General features: G+C 38.6%; 1 protein-coding gene and 1 pseudogene across 1 annotated transcript in view; one reads left to right on the top strand and one right to left on the bottom strand.

Moving 5' to 3' along the window:
• The window catches only part of ZNF292 (zinc finger protein 292), a 105,902-nt gene that overhangs the window by 81,138 nt on the left and 4,293 nt on the right, over positions 1 to 20,471 (bottom strand). The gene's annotated exons all lie outside the window — the stretch shown is intronic.
• On the top strand, positions 5,080 to 6,329 carry LOC112622128 (annotated as a pseudogene).

Raw genomic sequence — 20,471 nt, 5'->3', positions numbered from 1 at the left:
AGTTTGGGTTCTGATTTTCTTGCATTGTTAAAAACTCCTAGTTACTTGACTTGGGCAAGTTATTTTACATCTCTGTGCCTTAGTGGTCTCATCAATAAATAGGGATAGTATCACCTATTTCAGAGAGGTGCTGAGGACTAAATGAATTATTTCCCTCTCTCTTACACACACAGGCAGACATACACAACACACAAATGTAACAGTTCCTGGCACATAACTTTAATAAATGTAAGCCAGTAAGAGTACTACTACTTTTCATACACTCACATTTGCTTTATAAGAACTGTTTGATCACACTGAATCCTTGCCCTGAATATAGATATCCAATTCAGAAATGAGATGAAATAAGAATAGTCAAAAGTAACATAATTTCAGTAAAGAACAACTTCTTAAACGCACAAAATTCACCTTTCTTCCAAAAACTGAAACCACCTATCCAAGGAGAAAACCATTCAACAAGATTTACTTACTTACAATTCAGCAAACTAGGCAAGGTCCCTCTTTTTAAGGAACACCAACTTGGGAGGTAGAAGAAAGAAACACAATCATAATACAAAGAAACTATGAAAAACATACACAGTTCAATAAAAAGAATGAGGAATACATAATTAAATCCATTTAGTAGCATAGGAAGGCCTAATGAAAAATGTAGAATTTGAATAGCCTTACCATAGACTAAAGCAAAGAGATCTGGAAAAACCAAGTCAATTAAAAAAAGAAAACACTAAAGGAGAAAGCTAAGGCAAATGCACAGAAGTGAGGGAGAATACATAAGCTGTAGCATAAGAATAGACTACAAAGGCCTAAGACTACAAAAAAATTAGAGATATGGTGCCAATCAGTCAGGATGGGGCACTGGAAGCATGAAAGATTCCTGAATGTAAGGTTAATGAGCTTGAATTTTCGTTTTCATGGAACAACAGCATTTTACATGGTGCTTGTTAATGTGATGTGCACTGTACTGATGCCTCACTTAATCCTTACAAACCTATGAAGTAGACATGACTATTATCCTTATTAAAGAAATTAAGCAAATGAGCCCACAACTAGTAAATGGTGAAGTTGGGATTTTAACTCATGGTGTTCAACCCAGAATTTGAATTCTTCGACATAATGTAGTCTTTTAAAATCTTTAAGGAACAAATATGGTATCTGTGCTTTGGAAAGATAACTAATAATCTTAGTGACAGTATAGAAGACAGATTTAAAAAGAAGTGAATGGAGGACAGAAAAGTACCTTCATGAAAAAATAAATATTTGTTACTTTCCCATGGCAAGAAACTACGTAGCCAGTAATGACTTACCAAATTTAAGCAGCAAGGGATACAGGAAATAGTACAGGAATAAAATTGACAAAACTTGGTAACTGGCCTGTGGAAATGAGAGGAGGAGCTAAAAATGACTCAAGGATTCAAAACTTTTTTTTTTTTTGAGATGGAGTTTCACTCTTGTTGCCCAGGCTGGAGTACAGTGGCGCAATCTCAACTCACACCAACCTCGGCCTCCCAGGTTCAAGAGATTCTCCTGTCTCAGCCTCCTGAGTAGCTGGGATTATAGGCATGTGCTGATAATTCTGTATTTTTAGTAAAGGCAGGGTTTCACCATGTTGGGCAGGCTGGTCTCAAACTCCTGACCTCAAGTGATCCACCAGCCTCAGCCTCCCAAAGTGCTAGGATTGCAGGCGTGAGCCACCGTGCCTGGGCAGGATTAAACAGGATTAAAAACATAAGTGTGTGTGTGGGGCACGGAGGGAGTGCGGGGCGGGGAGGCGGTGCATTAGGAATAGCAGCAACAGGCTTTCTTATTGGTGGGAGGATGGAGGGAAAAGTGGATGAGTTCCATTTCAGACATATTTAATTAGAAGTACTTACTGAACATCCACGAGGAGGAGTTCCACAGGTGACTGAAAATGGAAGCCAAGAGCTAAAAGTCTATAAAAATAATGGACACCTGGAAATCCCATCCAGAGTGAGCGATGGGAGATACTGTCAGAGTGGATGACTACTGAAGACGATTATGTAAAGCATGGATTATCAACCGGGCCATCAGGAACCACTTTCTGAGGAGAAAGTCCTGCCTCAGACATAATGGTAAGTTGGGAAAAAATGCTTGACTGTTGCCAGTGAAGAGTGAAAGAAGAAAACATTGAGGGTGATAGGGTTCAGGAAATGCTACCCCAAAATATGGCACCTTGGCATTTGAGAAAGTAGCAGAAACAGGAAGGTTTCTGATCTCCTCCCACCCTTCTCCCCTGAAACAGGCCATAAAACAATTTTCTGACCTTCCTCTAAACTAGGTCATAAGACCCTCATTTCAGAGGTGTCCTCACTATTCCCTGAGGAAAGGAATGTCCTTATCTCTGAAAACACAGGAACATTAAGGATCTGCACAAACAGGCCTTGCTAAGTTCCCCTCCAGTTTATTACCATTAGATCCTACCTGCTTTGTCCAATCATATTTCCCCACCACTGTCTATTCTTCATCAAATCTAAGCATTGAAATACACAGGTTTCCCTGTATCTTTGGGTCTTCATTTCTGAAAACTTCCAGGTCATGTAAAACTTTTATTAAATAAATGTGCGTTCTTTTCTCTTGTTAATCTGTATTCTGTTAAAGGTGACTCAGCCACGAACCTAATGACAGATAGGAAAAAATACTTTTTCTTCCCTATGAGGGAAAGCCCCCCCACCACACACATACTATAAACTTTTGGATCTAGTCCTCTTAAATATATTAATAATAGCTACCATTTACCTTCCAGAAGGTGAAAGGAAGAGTGAGTAAAGACAATAAACAGTCACAAATGTAGAACCAGGAGCCTAGTGTAAATAAACTGAAGGTAAGTCTAGGTGGTGTCACAAACATTTTAAACAGCCAAGAGGGGTTGGCCAGCAAGCCATTTCAGTCCAGAGCCAGGCATTAGTTCAAATATTGCCAGATCTTCTGATCTTCCAAAAGCCCTAAACCCTCATTTCAATATGAGTTTATGATTTTTTAAATGCTGACAAAATTTCTTTAAAACCATGTACAGGCATATGACATAGTCTTTGAGCTGCAATGTTGCTATGCAGGTCTACAAGTACTGCAGATATGCCAAGCCGAGTGACCATTAAAAGAACATTTTCTTGGCCAAGAGTGGTGGCTCACATCTGTACTTCTAGCACTCCGGGAAGCCAAGGCACGAGGATCACCTGAGGCCAGGAGTTCAAGACCAGCCTGGGCAACATAGTGAGACACTGTCTCTACAAAAAAGTTATTAAAAATTAGCCAGGCATGGTGGTGTGGGCCCGTAGTCCTAGCTACTCAGGAAGCTGAGACAGGAGAATCACTTGAGCCCAGGAGTTCAAGGCTGCAGGGAGCCATGATTGCACCCACTGCACTTCTGGGCAAGAGTGAGACCTCAACTCAAAAAAAGAGAACATTTCCTTTTGTGTGGTGAGGAGTAAAATCCAAACTGCAATGAAAGGTAAAGAAATGAAGGCAATAAAAACAATACCTTTCCAAGACGTCTGGCAATAACGATGAGGTGAAAAAAAGAATTAAGGAAAACCTTTTTTAGGAAGAAGAAGTTTCACATAAGGAGAGAAGAAGTCAGAGGAAGGGGCAAAATCTGAAGAGAGATGACCAGTGAAACAAGAAGATGAGAAAGATATGTATACATCTATACGCTAAAAGACAGAAGCGTGAAAAGTGATTAAGATTCAAAAGAGTGGGATGGTTCTCTGAAGCGGTGGGGATCAAGTACACATATGAAAAGATGTACTTTGGAAAGGGAACAGCCACTTCTTCCTTAGGTTTCCAAGGAAGGAAATGAAAAGTCCAGAGAAAATTTAAGAAGACGACTTGGGGAAACATGTAAGATAACCTCAGTCTTCTCAATAAATTTTTAGAAACATTAGCACTGAGTATAGTTGTATAAATTTCACTGTTTTTTTTTTTTTTTTTTTTTTTTGAGACGGAGTCTTGCTCTGTAGCCCAGGCTGGAGTGCAGTGGCCGGATCTCAGCTCACTGCAAGCTCCGCCTCCCAGGTTCATGCCATTCTCCGGCCTCAGCCTCCCGAGTAGCTGGGACTACAGGCGCCCGCCATCTCGCCCGGCTATTTTTTGTATTTCTTAGTAGAGACGGGGTTTCACTGTGTTCGCCAGGATGGTCTCGATCTCCTGACCTCGTGATCCGCCCATCTCGGCCTCCCAAAGTGCTGGGATTACAGGCTTGAGCCACCGCGCCCGGCCAATTTCACTGTTTGATATTATTGTTCCTCTGATAAAGTACATTCCCCTATTCATACTATATACACATCAGTGCCGTGATTCCAGAGAAATATATTTAAAATCTTAGGTACTAAAAAAATGAGTTTAATGTGCCTTAGTAGGTAAGACAAGAATAAGCAGCATAAGTCTTTAAAAACTAAATCAAAGGTATGAAACTCTTCAGTAATGGCTTCTTTATGTTTCTAAGAACATTCACTATGTTAGTACAGAGAAGAAAGCAGTAGAAAGAGGAAATAGGAGGAAAAAACACCAGTTTAGGAAGAAAATACTGTCAGAAGAGAACTACACTTTAACTCCCTTCACGATCCCTGCCAATAATGCTGTTATATTCTAGAGTACTACTTGTGAAACTGTTCTGCAGCAGTAACTTTTCTATTTTATACATCAAGGTATCAGGTAAGACTGGGGAGAAAAGGGAGTTTCCCTATTTTTTTTTTTCGACTGTAAAACCACTATCTAGATGACAAGAAACTAAACAGTATTTTATTAACACTAAGATTAATGTTCTTGGACAAGCCACATGGCTGCAGGTTGCTCAGAGGCGCTGTGGCTGAAGATGCACGATCCCTGCCAATAATGCTGTTATATTCTAGAGTACTACTTGTGAAACTGTTCTGCAGCAGTAACTTTTCTATTTTATACATCAAGGTATCAGGTAAGACTGGGGAGAAAAGGGAGTTTCCCTATTTTTTTTTTTTTCGACTGTAAAACCACTATCTAGATGACAAGAAACTAAACAGTATTTTATTAACACTAAGATTAATGTTCTTGGACAAGCCACATGGCTGCAGGTTGCTCAGAGGCGCTATGGCTGAAGATGTCCTTCCTCTCCTAGAGCTGCCGACCTATCCTGCTGCTTGGATGCTGGTGAATTGAATAGTCGCTATTCCTGCCTGGTGGCCCAGCCAAAAGCACATCACTCTGCTACCTTAAGAGGAAATACAGGCCGGGCGTGGTGGCTCACGCCTGTAATCCCAGCACTTTGGGAGGCCGAGACGGGCGGATCACGAGGTCAGGAGATCGAGACCATCCTGGCTAACACGGTGAAACCCCGTCTCTACTAAAAAATACAAAAAAAAACTAGCCGGGCGTGGTGGCGGGCGCCTGTAGGTGGCGGGCGCCTGTAGTCCCAGCTACTCGGGAGGCTGAGGCAGGAGAATGGCGGGAACCCGGGAGGCGGAGCTTGCAGTGAGCTGAGATCCGGCCACAGCACTCCAGCCTGGGCGACAGAGCGAGACTCCGTCTCAAAAAAAAAAAAAAAAAAAAAAAAAAAAAGAGGAAATATACCGGCATTGCAGAGAAGGTCAATGTGAAGCTCCTGCACTATTCTGAGAGCCTTTTGGGTGTCCCCATTGCATATAACATCAAAGTTGTGGTGAACTGGGAGATATTTATGATGATCAAGAACACATTAATCTTAACATTGAAGTAGATTTTGTTATTTTCTGCCCTGAACCAGGGCAAAAGGTACAGTTAACAAAGTGTCTTATAGTCAGACTGGCTATTTTGTACAAAAATATTTTAGTATGTCCATCCCTAAACCTGAGATGTTAGCTGACCAGTGGCAGGCCCTGGAGATATGTGTGGGTGATGAATCAGAATATGAAATGTTTCATCTAGATTAAGATGCTGCTGAAATATTCCGCATTTAGGGAAAACCACCACTAGTTGACAATCCAAGAACTCTGAAGTTTCTGATAAACCAGCACTGAAGAAGCTTTTGAAAAACTTCCAAAGAAGAAAAAGAGAAACCAGAAACACCTAGAGATTAATGAAGTGGATGATGGTACCACAAGCTAGCAAATTTTGCAGATGTCACCCCAAAGGAAGAGTTAGACTTACAGGATGATTGCTAATGAGAATAACCTCTGGGAAGATGAGCCAAAGAAGAAGAAAAAGAAAAGGCATCAGAACTAGGACCCTGTTTTCCAAGGTAGTGACTCCAGCGGTTATCAAAGTGACCATAAAAAGAAGAAAAAAAAAGAAAAAAATACAGTGAAGAAGCTAAATTTACCCCACTTTTGGAATGCTCGCCTAAACAGAAAAGAAAAAAGTAATCTTCTTTAGGGAATTTTAAATATGATTCAGTTTGACTTACACAATAGATGAATGTTTTGAATGACATGGAATGCCAGTGTACATCAGCAGTTTACGAAACGGAACGCCTGATAAGGAGTTGGATTTTTTTTGGGGGGGCCAAAATTACAAAACTGACAATAAATTAATCCGGAGAATTCCAATATTATTAAAGTGCCATTTTATTGTATATAGAAAAAGAGCTGCTGTGACTCTCAAGTCTTCCATCTTTCCAGGTTTTATGCTACATAAAGTTATTTCTATAACCTTAAGACTACCAAAAGGACATTATAATATGATATTATTCATATTAAAGAATGAGTTAAATATAGGTTTTTAATTTTATTTGTAACAGATTTCACCTTTAATCATTACATGCCATTTCATTTTTTAATTTAAATTTTTCTTTTTTTTTTTTTTTTTGAGACAGAGTCTCATTCTGTCACTCAGGCTAGAATGCAGTGGTGCAATCTTGGATCACTGAGACCTTGACTTCCCAGGCTCAGGTGATCCTCTCATCTCAGCCTCCTGAGTAGCCGGGACTACAGGTGTGTACCACCATGCCCAGCTAATATTTTGTATTTTTTATAGAGATGAGGTTTTGCCATGTTGCCCAGGCTGGTCTCAAACACCTGGGCTCAAGTAAGCCACCCGCCTTGGTCTCCCAAAGTGCTGCGATTACAGGTATAAGCCACCATGCCTGGTCCTATTTTAGTCTGCATTTTGAAAAACTCAGGGCATTTATTGGTATTAGGTTTTCCTTTATCATGACTACTATAGTACTTCTATTGTTTAACTTAGAATGGTTAAACATTCTAAAGAATGCTTAATTAGTCTCCAGGGTGCTAATGAACCATGCCTCTGACTTGACTCCTGGGGAACAATACTCACTATTCTTTCCCACCAGGTGCATATATATTGTTTTCTTTTTTCTTTAAGTCTAAGAGGTTGATGAAAAGAGCTGTTCTCTTGTTACTTGTCCATTTGTGCCTCAACCATTCTGATTCCGGTGTGTCGTGGAGGAGGAGTTGGATGAAGGCAGGATAAATGTGATTCTGACTACTGGGAAATTTCCTGATTACTTTTTAATGATTGGGGTAGGCTATCATAAATTGTTCTAAAGAGAAAACAGCTGTTCACTGCTTTTACTGAGAAAATGTAGCAAACAAGGTGGATGCAGTTCCTTTCCTCATCGGGTGTCATAGGGGAAATAGTACACAGTATAAAAGATTACAGAAAATTAGTAACTGTGCTAGGTGCTATGAAGAAAAAGAAATTACCCATTCACAGTTACCTTTGTTAGTATTTGCAAACACATAAATGGTTGAATTGAACTCTCCATGTCAGGCATTTTTGTTGCCATTTAACTAGTACCAGACATAGTGCTAATCTCATAGTTTAATGTTCAACAATAAGTATGGTCCGCTAGTGGTATATCTTTATTTAAATCTAGATGATAGGATATAGAGGTTGGAGAGTGGCAGACATTCACACTGGTTTACAAGTAGATGTGCCGACAACAAAAGGGTGCAAACCAGTATATTTCATTACAATTGAGATTCATGTGAGTATACATACAGCCCTTGAAATGTAACTAGTCCAAGCTGACATATGTCATCAGTATAAAATACATACCAGACTTTGAAGATGTACAAAAAAAGACTATAAACTATGTCAATTTTTATGTTGGTGAAATTACAACATTTTTGATATAGTGGGTTAAATAATTTTTTAAAACTAATATCCTTTTATGAGGGAACATTTTGGATCTACTCCTCTTAAATGTATTAATAGCTAACAATTACTCTGTAATTCTAGCACCATAATAAGCAAAGCACTCAGCAAACGTTATGCCTTAATCACAACAGCTTTAAGCAGGTATTATTATTATTACCTCCAGTCTATAAGTAAGAACAGAGATTTAAACATATACACACACACACACACACACACACAACCCTGAAGTCCTTCAGGAAGTGCCAGAGTTGGAATTCAAATCATAGTTCAAAATGTATTCTTTTAGTTACTGTATAATCCCAGCTTCTCTCTCATCCCCAGCCTCTCAAATTCTAGTTTAAAATTTTGGACAAAGGAAAGGTTTCAACTATAAAGCCACTAATCTTCTCCCAGTACATTCACTCCCATCAACTAACTCCAAACCCTCCACCACACACACGCAAAAGGATCTTTTATAAATTACTATAAAGTCTAATCCTACTCTCTTCAAAATGCAGGCTTTAAACAAATTAATAAATCAGTAATTTAACATTTTTAAAACTGATAATCATGGATAACTTTGAAAACAGTGGAATTATTAATGTTTTAAAATTATGCTAGGTCATATCATACATAAAACATCCAAAGTGTTTCCAAAGTAGTCTAAGTGTAAATGAAAATGTTACTTTATATTACAACGATCATTTAAAATATTTATGGCTTTCATCAGTTCTAATAACAATCACAAAAGGTCCCCATTTCAAGGATAAAGAAACAAAGAAATGCTGTAAGTGGCATGCCAAGCTCACAATAAACAGTATGTATAAAACCAACATCCTTAGAATCCCAAGATTTTAATTCACAGTATCTAATGGGCTGTCAAGCAAACTATACATGGAAGACAAAATCTAGGATATAGTTTCTTTTGGTCAAATAAAACAAGATCTATAGAGGAGGGTTTTCATGGAGGAAAAAATTCACACCACAAATATTTTCATTGAATTATAGGTAAATCCTCAAAGGTCTTTTGGTGTTGAAGATAATTTCTCCTTAGGCAGAATGTGCAACATCAGGTAACCTTTTCAAAAATACTTCATAAATGAGTCACAACACTGGATATACTGATCAATTTATTGCCAACATATTCAACTTCACTTACTAGGGTTAATTCTTAATTGCTAAAGAAGCAGTTTTATAATACATGCATTCAGAAATGCTTTCTATAAAATATCTTCATGCTGATGAACTTCATAGTCAGTTTGAGGATATAAATTTTATTGACAATGTCATTTTATGCAATGTGCACTATCCTATTTTAGGGAGGCAATTAAAAAAAATCCCAAACCAAGGTTTAAAATAAGATTATACAAATATGAATAGGTTAAGTCATGGAATAAATCACCAGATTCAAACTACTTAAGTATCAGTCTTTTATGTTTTAGTCTTTTAAAATAATATAATAATCTTGTAGAAGTTGTTTTTTAAAAACTAAAAATTTGCATTATTCCATAATATAATGTTAATGCTTTTGAGTTAACGTATAGTGATATTTTAAGTTTTATATATAGTGAAATCTATCACATTTGCAAAAAGTAGGGAAAGATCAGCAATACATGCACATGTTCATATAGAAAAATGCAAAATGTAAACTATTTTGAGTATATACAAATTCTAGCCTGGGCACGGTGGCTCATGCCTGTAACCCCAGCACTCTGGGAGTCTGAGATGGGCAAACTGCTTGAGCCCAGGAGATCAAGACAAACCTGGGCAACATGGCAAAACGCTGTCTCCACTAAAAATACCAAGAATTAGCTGGGCATGGTAGTGCACATCTGTAGTCCCAGCTATCCAAGACGGCTGAGGTGGGAGGATTGCTTGAGCCTGGGAGGTGGACGCTGAAGTGAGATCTGATGGCGTCACTGCATTCCAGCCTGGGTGACAGTGAGACCCTGTCTCAAAAAACCAACAAACAAACAAACAAAAAACAACTAAATGCTAATGGCTCATCTTTTAAAAGTAGCATAATCATTCCTATTTACTGGAAATAATTTTCTCAATATCACAAATAACTACTTCAATTAACTGTAGTAAATCAAAATTAGTGCTAGACTTAATTTAGATTATTTATATCAAATAGTTTTCTGATATCTGTATAACACTGTCTGCAATGAGGAGCCGAGCCAACGGTTAATTACAGGGGGCCCTCAGTATCCGTGGGTTCCATATCCACAGATTCAACAATCTTCGTTGGAAAATACATTTAAAAAAAAAACAAAAAAAAAAGCAGACCGGGCACAGTGGCTCACATCTGTAATCCCAGCAATTTGGGAGGCTGAGGTGAGCGAATCACTTCAGGGTCAGGAGTTCGAGACTAGCCCGGCCAACGTGGTGAAACCCTGTCTTTACTAAAAATACAAAAATTAGCCGGGCATGGTGGCACGCCTGTAACTGCAGCTACTCGGCAGGCTGAGTCACGAGAATCACTTGAACCCGGGAGGTGGAGGCTGCAGTGAATGGAGATAGTGCCACTGCACTGCAGCCTGGGTGATAGAGCAAGATTTTGTCTCAAAAAAATAAAAATTAAAAAAAGCAATAAAAAGTAACAATACAACAATAAAAATACAAATAAAAAACCAAAACCGTATAACAACTATTTACGTACATACATCTACAGAGAAAGCATTTGGGAGGATATGCTAGGTTATATGCAAATACTATGCCATTTCATTTAAGGGACTTGAGCATCTGGGGATTTTGGAATCCAAGGGGGTTCCTGGAGCCAATTGTCTATGAATACCGAGGGATTATTGTACTATCTTTAAACTTAATAACCTCTTTCTAAATATAAAACCTGTAATCAGCTGGGCGCGGTGGCTCACACCTGTAATCCCAGCAATTTGGGAGGCTGAGATGGGCGGATCACCTGAGGTCAGGAGTTCGGGACCACCCTGGCCAACATGGTGAAACCCCGTCTCTAATAAAGATAGAAAAATTAGCCAGGTATGATGGTGCGTGCCTGTAACCCCAGTTACTCGGGAGGCTGAGGCAGGAGAATCACTTGAACCCAGGAGGCAGAGGTTGTAGTGAGCTGAGATCGTGCCACTGCACTCCAGCCTGGGTGACAAGAGCAAAACTCTACCTAAAAAAAAAAAAAAAAAACTATTATGAAGCTAATATATCACCTCCTATATCAGGCATCAATAAGGATGCCAAATGTTCCACATGAAGACATTTTCCAGGTATTTGAAATTTCATTTTTTAAAGCACTGCTTAGTTTTAGCCATTTAACCCTATGCCTCAGTCTTCCTAAATAATCACTTAATTTTTGATGACACTGGGTCACACTGAGCAAGTATTATATAGTAGTAATGGTGAGGTCGTAGGAGGCAATTTAAATTAACTTGGATACTAAAACAAACTAAATGGTTCTTGAATCCTATGATCTCATAGGCCTTCAGATTAAACAATTAATCGTTAGTAAAGCATCTAACAGTGCCTGTTCTGAATACTGATTCCCTGTCTCTTCAATCTGGTTGGTCTTGCCTCTAACTCCAAGGTTCCACCCATTTGCAGATTATGGAAATTAGGTAATTGAATTTCCTAACTTGTAAGTAAAACAACGTTACTGATTTTGGACAATGACAGTCTGAGTGAGGATGGGTGCCTTCAGTCCAAGACAATGGAGAAGCTTCACTAAGAGTCCTTTTGGTTCTGCCTTTACAGGTAAAGAAAGGACTACACTCTGGATAATCACATTTGGTTTAACTTTGAATGCCAGTTAGGTGGCATTTTCTGAATTAGCCAAGAATTCCTACACAATCTTAGTTCAAATTACTTTCTCAACCACATAAAGAGCAGCAAAATATATCTAACAAACATAGCTCTCCTCAATCTCATAATCTCAAAAGTATTTCAGGAAAACTAAATGTACAAACAGCAAGGTTGTCATTGAAACAGAAGTTTTTTGTTTTTTGTTTCTGAGATGGCGTTTCACTTCACTCTTGTTGACCAGGCAGGAATGCAATGGTGCGATCTTGGCTCACTGCAACCACTGCCTCCCTAGTTCAAGCGATTCTCCCGGCTCAGCCTCCCAAGTAGCTGGGATTACAGGCATGTGCCACCAAGCCCAGCTAATTTGTGTAGTTTTAGTAGAGACAGGGTTACACCGTGTTGGTCAGGCTGGTCTAAAACTCCTGACTTGAGGTGATCCACCCATCTCATCCTCCCAAAGTGCTGGGATTACAGGCATGAGCCACTGCACCCGGCCTAAAACAGAAGATTCAAGAGTCAGTTTTACTTTAACTGAAAACGAAATGTACTGAGGGAAAAAAGATTTCAGGACTGACTTCAGAAGTTTAACTTTTGCAAGTTTTTTGCTAAAGTGACAGCAAATTTTTCCTATACCAATAGTACAGTGTCTGCCACGAATTAAGCACCAAGTAACTGCTAATGGAATAAATAAATGATTCTTCCTGCAGTTCATTTCCTAGTTTATGGAAATAAATAGTAGTATTTTTACTATTAAAGTAGTTTTTTAACACTACTGCAATAAAACAGTATAACATATTTCAGGAAGAGTCAAGTAACTCTTTTAACAAAAGAACACGGGAGACACAGGCAGCAAAATATATTTAATTTGAACCTGGGGGCTAACCATATCCTAACTCTGGCACCTTGGGCAAATCAAAACTCAAAAGTGTTAATATTTGAGGACAAGTAAAGCTCTGAGAAAAAATCTCAAAGAAATACTTACGGAGAACTTACTACATCAAAGCATTGTATGTCCAATGAAGGAATCCAAAATCTACTGAGGACATAGAGCATGCAACAAAGAAACAAAAGGCAACAAATGCACACATATTTATGACTCATGTATATTTTCCTAACCAAAACTGAAAAAGTTAGAACAAATTTTCAAACATTGAAAATAAAGTTAAATCATACTGAAAAATCCATGCTATACAAGCAACATAACATAGTCAATGACAGAAGTCAGAAGTAACTCTCAGAGCAAGTGCAGACCAGAGAAGGGTATACTCGGAAAACACGTAATCATCCTGGGCTTTAAGGTACAAGTAGAGTTGAGAATGACTCAAAAACTACTTGTTCATGATGTCTTCCTTATGCCAGATACTGTGCTGGGAGCCTTCACCAGTGTCTCCTACCCTCTATGGGTAGGCATTTATCATCCCTTACCTCAGCCTTATTTTTTCAAAGAAAGCATGACTTATGGAGCTGAATATTTCTCCCAGATTGTGGGGGAGCTGTTAGTTGAACTCAAAGCCATTTGGCTTTCCACTATTGTAACATTGCAAAGTTATCTAAGCAGTCACAAAGGCAGTAAAATGAACAGGTATGCTTGTGAGGAATTAATAAACTTGGAGCAGAAAGTTCCTGTAGAATAATAAAAAGTAATGCTGAAAAAAGTAGGAGGGAGAGCACTGGGTTCATGCTTAAATGTAGGTTTTTTCCTACGCATCAGTATTTCTCAAATTGGGTTCTGTGAACATAATGTTGGGTTTCTAGCATTCACTTTAAGAAATGTAAAACTGGCCAGGTGATGGGGCTCACGCCTGTAATCCCAACAGTTTGGGAGGCCAAGGCAGGCAGATCACCTGAGGTCAGGAGTTTGAGACAAGCCTGGGCAACATGGCAAAACCCCGTCTCTACTAAAAATACAAAAACTAGCCAGACTTGGTGGTGCCTGCCTGTAGTCCCAGCTACTCGGGAAGCTGAGGCAGGAGAATCGCTTAAACAGGGAGGCAGAGGTTGCAGTGAGCTGAGATCATGCCATTGCACTCCAGCCTGGGAGACAAGAGAGAAACTCTATCTCAAAAAAAAAAAAAAAGAAAAGAAATGTGAAACTGTATTTTAATTTTGATGCTTCTAAATAAAAGAATGTTCTGGGCCAACTAGACTAAAAGACTAGCTTAAACATAGGGACTGCCTACTTTTTTACTTACTACTGAATTGAATCCCAGTAACCCTCTAAAAGAGTATTTTTCAAACTGTGGGTTATGACCTATTGGTGGATTATAAAATCAAGAGTAACATTTTAAAATAAGTAAAAACAGAATGTGTCACACAGAGTAAGGATAAGTATTGTTTTGTGGTCATTTTGTTTCAGTGTGACAACTAAATAGTGAAGTAAAATAAAGTTACATCTTACTCCAGGTTGAGTATCCCTAATCTGAAAATGCTTGGGACCAGAGTGTTTACCATTTCAGATTTGGAATGTTGAACCTGGATAAGCTGAGGTGAATAATTTGTAACTCTGAGATCTACAGACTTACTCTCTTTGATTTCTGCAAACTGAAGTTTGAGAAACACTGTTACAAGAAGTAGTCTGCCACTGAGAAAGACAAAAGCAGGACTTTGGAGAATTTCACAAACTGAAAGGAATGTTAAAAGCAAGTTCATTGGGACAAGAACTAGGATGTCATTATCAGACTATACAAGGTAGAGATAATGCAACACAACAAATTCAGACCAGGTTTAATATCAAGGTAAAGAACCATGGTAAATAAAGAGGTCATTCTAGCCACGCAAGGTGGCTCACGCCTGTAATCCCAGCACTTTGGGAGGCTGAGGAGGGCGGATCAAGAGGTCAGGAGATCGAGACCAGCCTGGCTAACATGGTGAAACCCCATCTCTAATAATACCAAAAAAAAAAAAAAAAAATTAGACGGGCGTGGTGGCACATGCCTGTAGTCCCAGCTACTTGGGAGGTGGAGGCAAAAGAATCACTTGAACCTGGGAGGTGGAGGTTGCAGTGAGTCGAGATCACCCCATTGCACTCCAGCCTGGGCGAAAGAGTGAGACTGCATATCAAAAACAAAACAAAAACAAAAACGAGGTCATTCCACAAATATTCTAAAGTCTCAGTCATGGGGTGAGGATGCCTCTTTTCTATTTAGAGACTGAGATCAGAAAGCAGGAATGGGAATGACTTTTGCCAATCAGATGGACACAGATGTGGTTAGAGAAGATGAGTGACAAGAAAGAAAGCAGAGGCAATAGCAATTGAGAGTAAAAAATTAAATTTGTCCTATAAAAGTGCCTCACACTGCAGTAGGGAATAAAGGGAAATGGGACATGTAGTAGAGTGTTACAGAAATGGTCCCTAAAGAATCACATCTCCCTGTACCGATAGCATGTGTGGTCCCCTTCCCACAAAGAGGCTAAGTTTGACCACTTAATTGGCAGTAGCCAACAGGACATCAGCATAAATATGACACCAGGAGGGGCATACAAAGTAAAGCATGTGTGGAAAAGAATTTACTCTCTTGATGCCATGTAAAGAAATCCAGGCTACCTTACTAGAGAAGGCTAAGAATAGAGAAATAAGCCAGCCCAAGTGAAGCCTTTAGACCAGCCTGACAACCACCAGACATATGAATGAAACCATCTGGGACCATTCAGCCCCAGATAACCTGAGAGCTGACAGCAGAACCACTCAGCCGACCCACTGACTTGCGAACAATAATAAAAATGGCTGTTCTTTTAAAGGCAGTAAGTTTTTGGATAGTCTGTAACATGACAGTAACTGATACAGGATACTTGGGGGGGGCGGGGTGGGGGAAACAAGGGTTGTAACATTCTGAATTTAACTTTTATTTCAATGCCTCAAACACAGAAGGATGAGTCTTTAGGCCATGTAACCATAAATCTATGCTTACAAGATTTATCAAAACTTCTTGGCTTGGCATCCTAAACTCTTAGTCTGGTTTTAATCTATCCTTTCAATCCTATCACTTGACATTTTTCTCCAAAAACGCCACTTTGAATAGTTGGTCCATTTATCTGAGCTTTTATTCTCAACCCTCCCACTTCTCTTTGGTTATCCAAAATCCTTCAAGATCCAATGTAAATAGTGTTTTCCTTTCCTGCTCAATTTTTGGCTACAATAATTTCAAGATGCTCTACTTCTCTGAATCCATACTCATTACACCGCTAGATGCCTTACTATCTAATACTGTCACTTAACAGTTAATACACACTGTTGATTTTGTAAGCTCTTTAAGGTAGAGGTCCACTCCATAATTCTCCATAGCTACCTTAGTGTTCCCACATAAGAGCAATTTAAACATCTGATTAGAATAAATCAAGAAAAGATACATATAACTGAAATGTATGTGTGGGTTTTTTTGTTTTTGTTTTTGTTTTTGAGGCGGAGTCTTGATCTGTCGCCCAGGCTGGAGTGCAGTGGCATGATTTAGGCTCACTGCAAGCTCTGCCTCCCGGGTTCACACCATTCTCCTGCCTCAGCCTCTGGAGTAGCTGGTACTACAGGTGCCCACTACCACACCCGGCTAATTTTTTGTATTTTTAGTTGAGACGGGGTTTCACCGTGTTAGCCAGGATGATCTAGATCTCCTGACCTCCTGATCCGCCCACCTTGGCCTTCCAAAGTGCTGGGATTACAGGCGTGAGCCACTGTGCCAGGCCTTATGTATGTAACTGAATTTTAACAAATCTTCTTAGCTGAACATGTTTACTTAGAGACCTTTAGTCTTTCTTTTTAAAATGTAAGTCAAGGGGGAAAAGGTAACATTTTTCTTTTGAGATACATTGTGCAACTGCCAATGCCAAAACAAAAACAATGAATCAAGAGGCTCTCCTGGAAAACAATACATTGTTAAAAGTTGCAGTGTATGCTGACAAACATACTAATGAAAGCAAACTTTCCATTTTACAACTATAAGAGGATACTCACATTGATTGGTTAATTTTATAAACTGAATTTATCTGTAGGAGTTGGGAAAAATAATGTAACCTCTCATCTTTGACAGAAGCTCAAGAAAATAAGTACAGCAGCAGTTTTACAGATAAAAACCTATGAAAATCCTGTTTGGCAGGTTATTATATGTTATGAAGTACATCTGCAAAATGAATGTTCTCTTCCCTCATTTTAATTTAGGACCAAAAAGGATAAGAAGGGGACAAGCACAGCTTAGTAAAGTTTTCCCCTTTGCTAAAATTGATATAAGCATATTTTGCAAAGTAGAATTTATTATCTCTTAACATGCAATCACACTAATTATGAACATTTAAAACATTATTTCCCCTGAGCATTATCTAAACTTCTAAAAGTTTAAATGACTTATTGCTCCCTCAATACCTGAAGTAATTATCACTAATTAACAAGCAAGCTATCTTTTCTTCTGATTTGAAGTGTCCTACAAATTAAGACAGCCTCTAATAGTCAAAAATAAGAGTCTAATTTTTAAGGAAAATGCTTAGTTTCAAAGCTCTTGCAGTTATAATTAAAGCTAAGCAAAACATGTATATAAACAAAAGAATCAACTTATATCAAACTGATGAGACAAAAAATATACAAAGAAATGTCTAAATATGTAACCTACACATTCTGTAGCTCTAACAGTTTTAATTTGGTTTTTATTTCTTATACCAATCAGGCACCACTAATGGCTAATAAAGGTAATGAAGACTAGCTCAAATAGTACCTTCTTGGTAAAGCCTTCCCTGATACCCCAGCCTGAAGTGCTTACTACCTACTTTGAACTCTTTAAGTTACTATACATAAAATTAACTTACTCTCCCAAATATCCACTGATAATGAACTGATTAATCAGACACAGTCATAGACTAGAATTACTATACACTATACAACAGAAAGCCATAAACTTACATGAGCAGCTATGGAATGAGCTAGAAGATGCCTCTGGGGGGAGGGAAAGCAAGATGCAGTGTAGTTATCTTTATTTTCTTAAAAAGAGCAAACTAGTTCTGGAAACTATTAGGGGATTTGTCTTCATGGAAATGAGACCAGAACTCTAGAATGGGAAAAAGATCAAGTTTTCATTGTATGCCCTTTCTCAGGGTGAATTTTTAAAAACCATTTCAATTAGTACATTTTCAATTTAAAACAAAACAAAACAAACAACAAAAAAGCAAAACCAGGCTGGGTGCAGAGGCTCATGCCTATAGTCCCAGCACTTTGGGAGACCAAGGTGGGAGGACTGCCTGAGCCCAGGAGTCTGAGATCAACCTGGGCAACGTAGGGAGATCTTGTCTCCACAAAAAATGTTAAAGTCAGTCAGGCATGTTGATGTGCACCTGTAGTCCTAGCTACCCGGCACGCTGAGGCAGGAGGATCACTTAAGCCCAGCTGGTTAAGGATGTAGTGAGCCATGACTGTGTCACTGCACTCCTGCCTGGGTGACAGAGTGGAGACCCTGTCTCAGAAAAAATAAATAAATAAAATAAAAATAAAGCAAAACGAATTTGTTAGTTAATACACTGCCTTTTGACATCTTTTCAGCTGTCATTTTGAAGTTATATTTAAATATTATCTTACTAATTTATATCCCACTAGTCGCCCATATCTTTTATTTCCTGTAACATCTAAATCTAGGTCCTTGCATATAAATGCTTAAAAGTATGGAATTTGTTACACCAAAATGTCAAACCTTTGCTTTAATCAGGATAATTATGCTGAAGTTGCTGCCTTCTTTAACCTAGTAAGAGTTGTTTTACTAACTGTTTAAGTAATTGCTTGTAATTTCTGCTAAGAAAGTAGAAAGCTTCTTGACCTCTCATGGTCAGTACAAATTATACTTAAATATAGTTGAATATCATTTACCTGAACCTGTTCCAAATTAACCATATATCTGGAGCTTAACTATCTCAATATGAAAAGAGTATAAGGACTAAAAAAACAAAAAACAAAAAACAAAAAAAAAACCTTCTAAATATATTATTTTTCTTTCTGTTCAATGTTTCTGAAAAGGGCACTGCAGGTATTTAGACAGAGGGATTATGTTTCCATTTGTTGGGACTGTCCTGATCACTTCAGAAAATTTAGCATTCAGGGTCATGGGCACTAAATGCCAGTACCACATCCCTAGTCATAGCAACATCCAAAAGCCTGATCCTACATATTTCTAAGTGCCCTTGAAGAGATAACTGGAGGTAGGGAAAGTACTATGCCCAGTTGAGAAGCACCGCTTATATGAACTAAGAAAATTTTATATATATACACACACTTCATATATATGTATATACACACACATATCGTACATATGTATATACACACACACACCCACACACACATACTTTTTTTTATTAGTCTCTTGTATCTTATATCCTCTGTAACATCTAAACCTAGGTCCTTACACATACATATACACACACGTGTATGTGTGTGTGTATTATACACACACACACACGACTGCAATTCAACCCTTTAAAACAACTGTCAGCCACCAGATTACTACTGATCAATGGTCAATAACAGTTACAATCAACCAGTCAGTCAGTCCAGTATATAGTGCTGTCAGTAAATATCATACTCCAACAAATCAACTATTACAATGGCCAATTCTTCCAACCATTATTTTAAAATCTCTTTAGAACAACTCCTCTGTTGGAATGCTTCTTTTAAAACTCCCAAATAACCTTCCTCTTTACTGTACTCATCTCTGCAATAAAATATATAAATCACAGTTTACGATTATCTGTCTACCTTCCTCCAGAGACTATAAACTCTTTGAAGCCAGGGACCATGATCATGCTTGCCTAGCCTGTATACAGTAGAAATGTTGAATGACTGACTACTGGCCCAGTCTAATACAATTAACTAGTCCAAAAGATTCCAATTATAACCAATTTTTTATATAATAAATACAGTAATAATCCTAAAACAAGTAAATACAAGAAATTACTTCTGGTTATTCTATATACTTATTCTAAGTCAATTTTAAGAAAATGAGTTGGTTATATTGCCCATATTAAAGCTAACTTTGAAAAGATACAAGGAAATTTAAGAGCTGGGCGTGGTGGTGTATGAGGTCTCAGCTACTTAGAAGGCTGAGAAAGGGCCGGGCGTGGTGGTTCATGTCTGTAATCCCACACTTTGGGAGGCTGAGGGGGGCGGAACCAGCCTGACCAACAAGGAGAAACCCTGTCTCTAGTAAAAATACAAAATTAGTCGGGCATGATGGCACATGCCTGTAATCCCAACTACTCGGGAGGCTGAGGCAGGAGAATTGCTTGAACCCAAGAGGCAGAGGTTGTGGTGAGCCCAAATTGCGCCACTGTACACCAGCCTGGGTGACAGAGTTAAACTCCAACTCAAAAAAAAAAAAAAAAAAAAAGAAGGCTGAGACAGGAGGATCACTTGAGCCTAAGAGTTTGAGGTTGAGATCATACCTGGGCAATGTAGCAAGACCCCATTTATCAAAAAATAAAATAAAATAAGGAAAATTTAAGATTTATGACAGGCACTCTACCATGCCCATCCTCCACTTACTCTTCCCTCCTCCCACTTAAGCTTTAAGCAAATTCTCATTTAAATAAGCAAAGAGGGGGGCTTATTTCCAGAAAGAGCAAAACAACACTGTTAAGAAAAGCATTTAATGCCTTTCGTTTCTATTCTGCTACTC

This window comes from Theropithecus gelada, chromosome 4, assembly GCF_003255815.1.
Source record: "Theropithecus gelada isolate Dixy chromosome 4, Tgel_1.0, whole genome shotgun sequence".
Classification (NCBI taxonomy): domain Eukaryota; kingdom Metazoa; phylum Chordata; class Mammalia; order Primates; family Cercopithecidae; genus Theropithecus; species Theropithecus gelada.
Note: the sequence above shows the minus strand (reverse complement) of the source record. Positions and strands in the feature narration are given on the sequence as shown.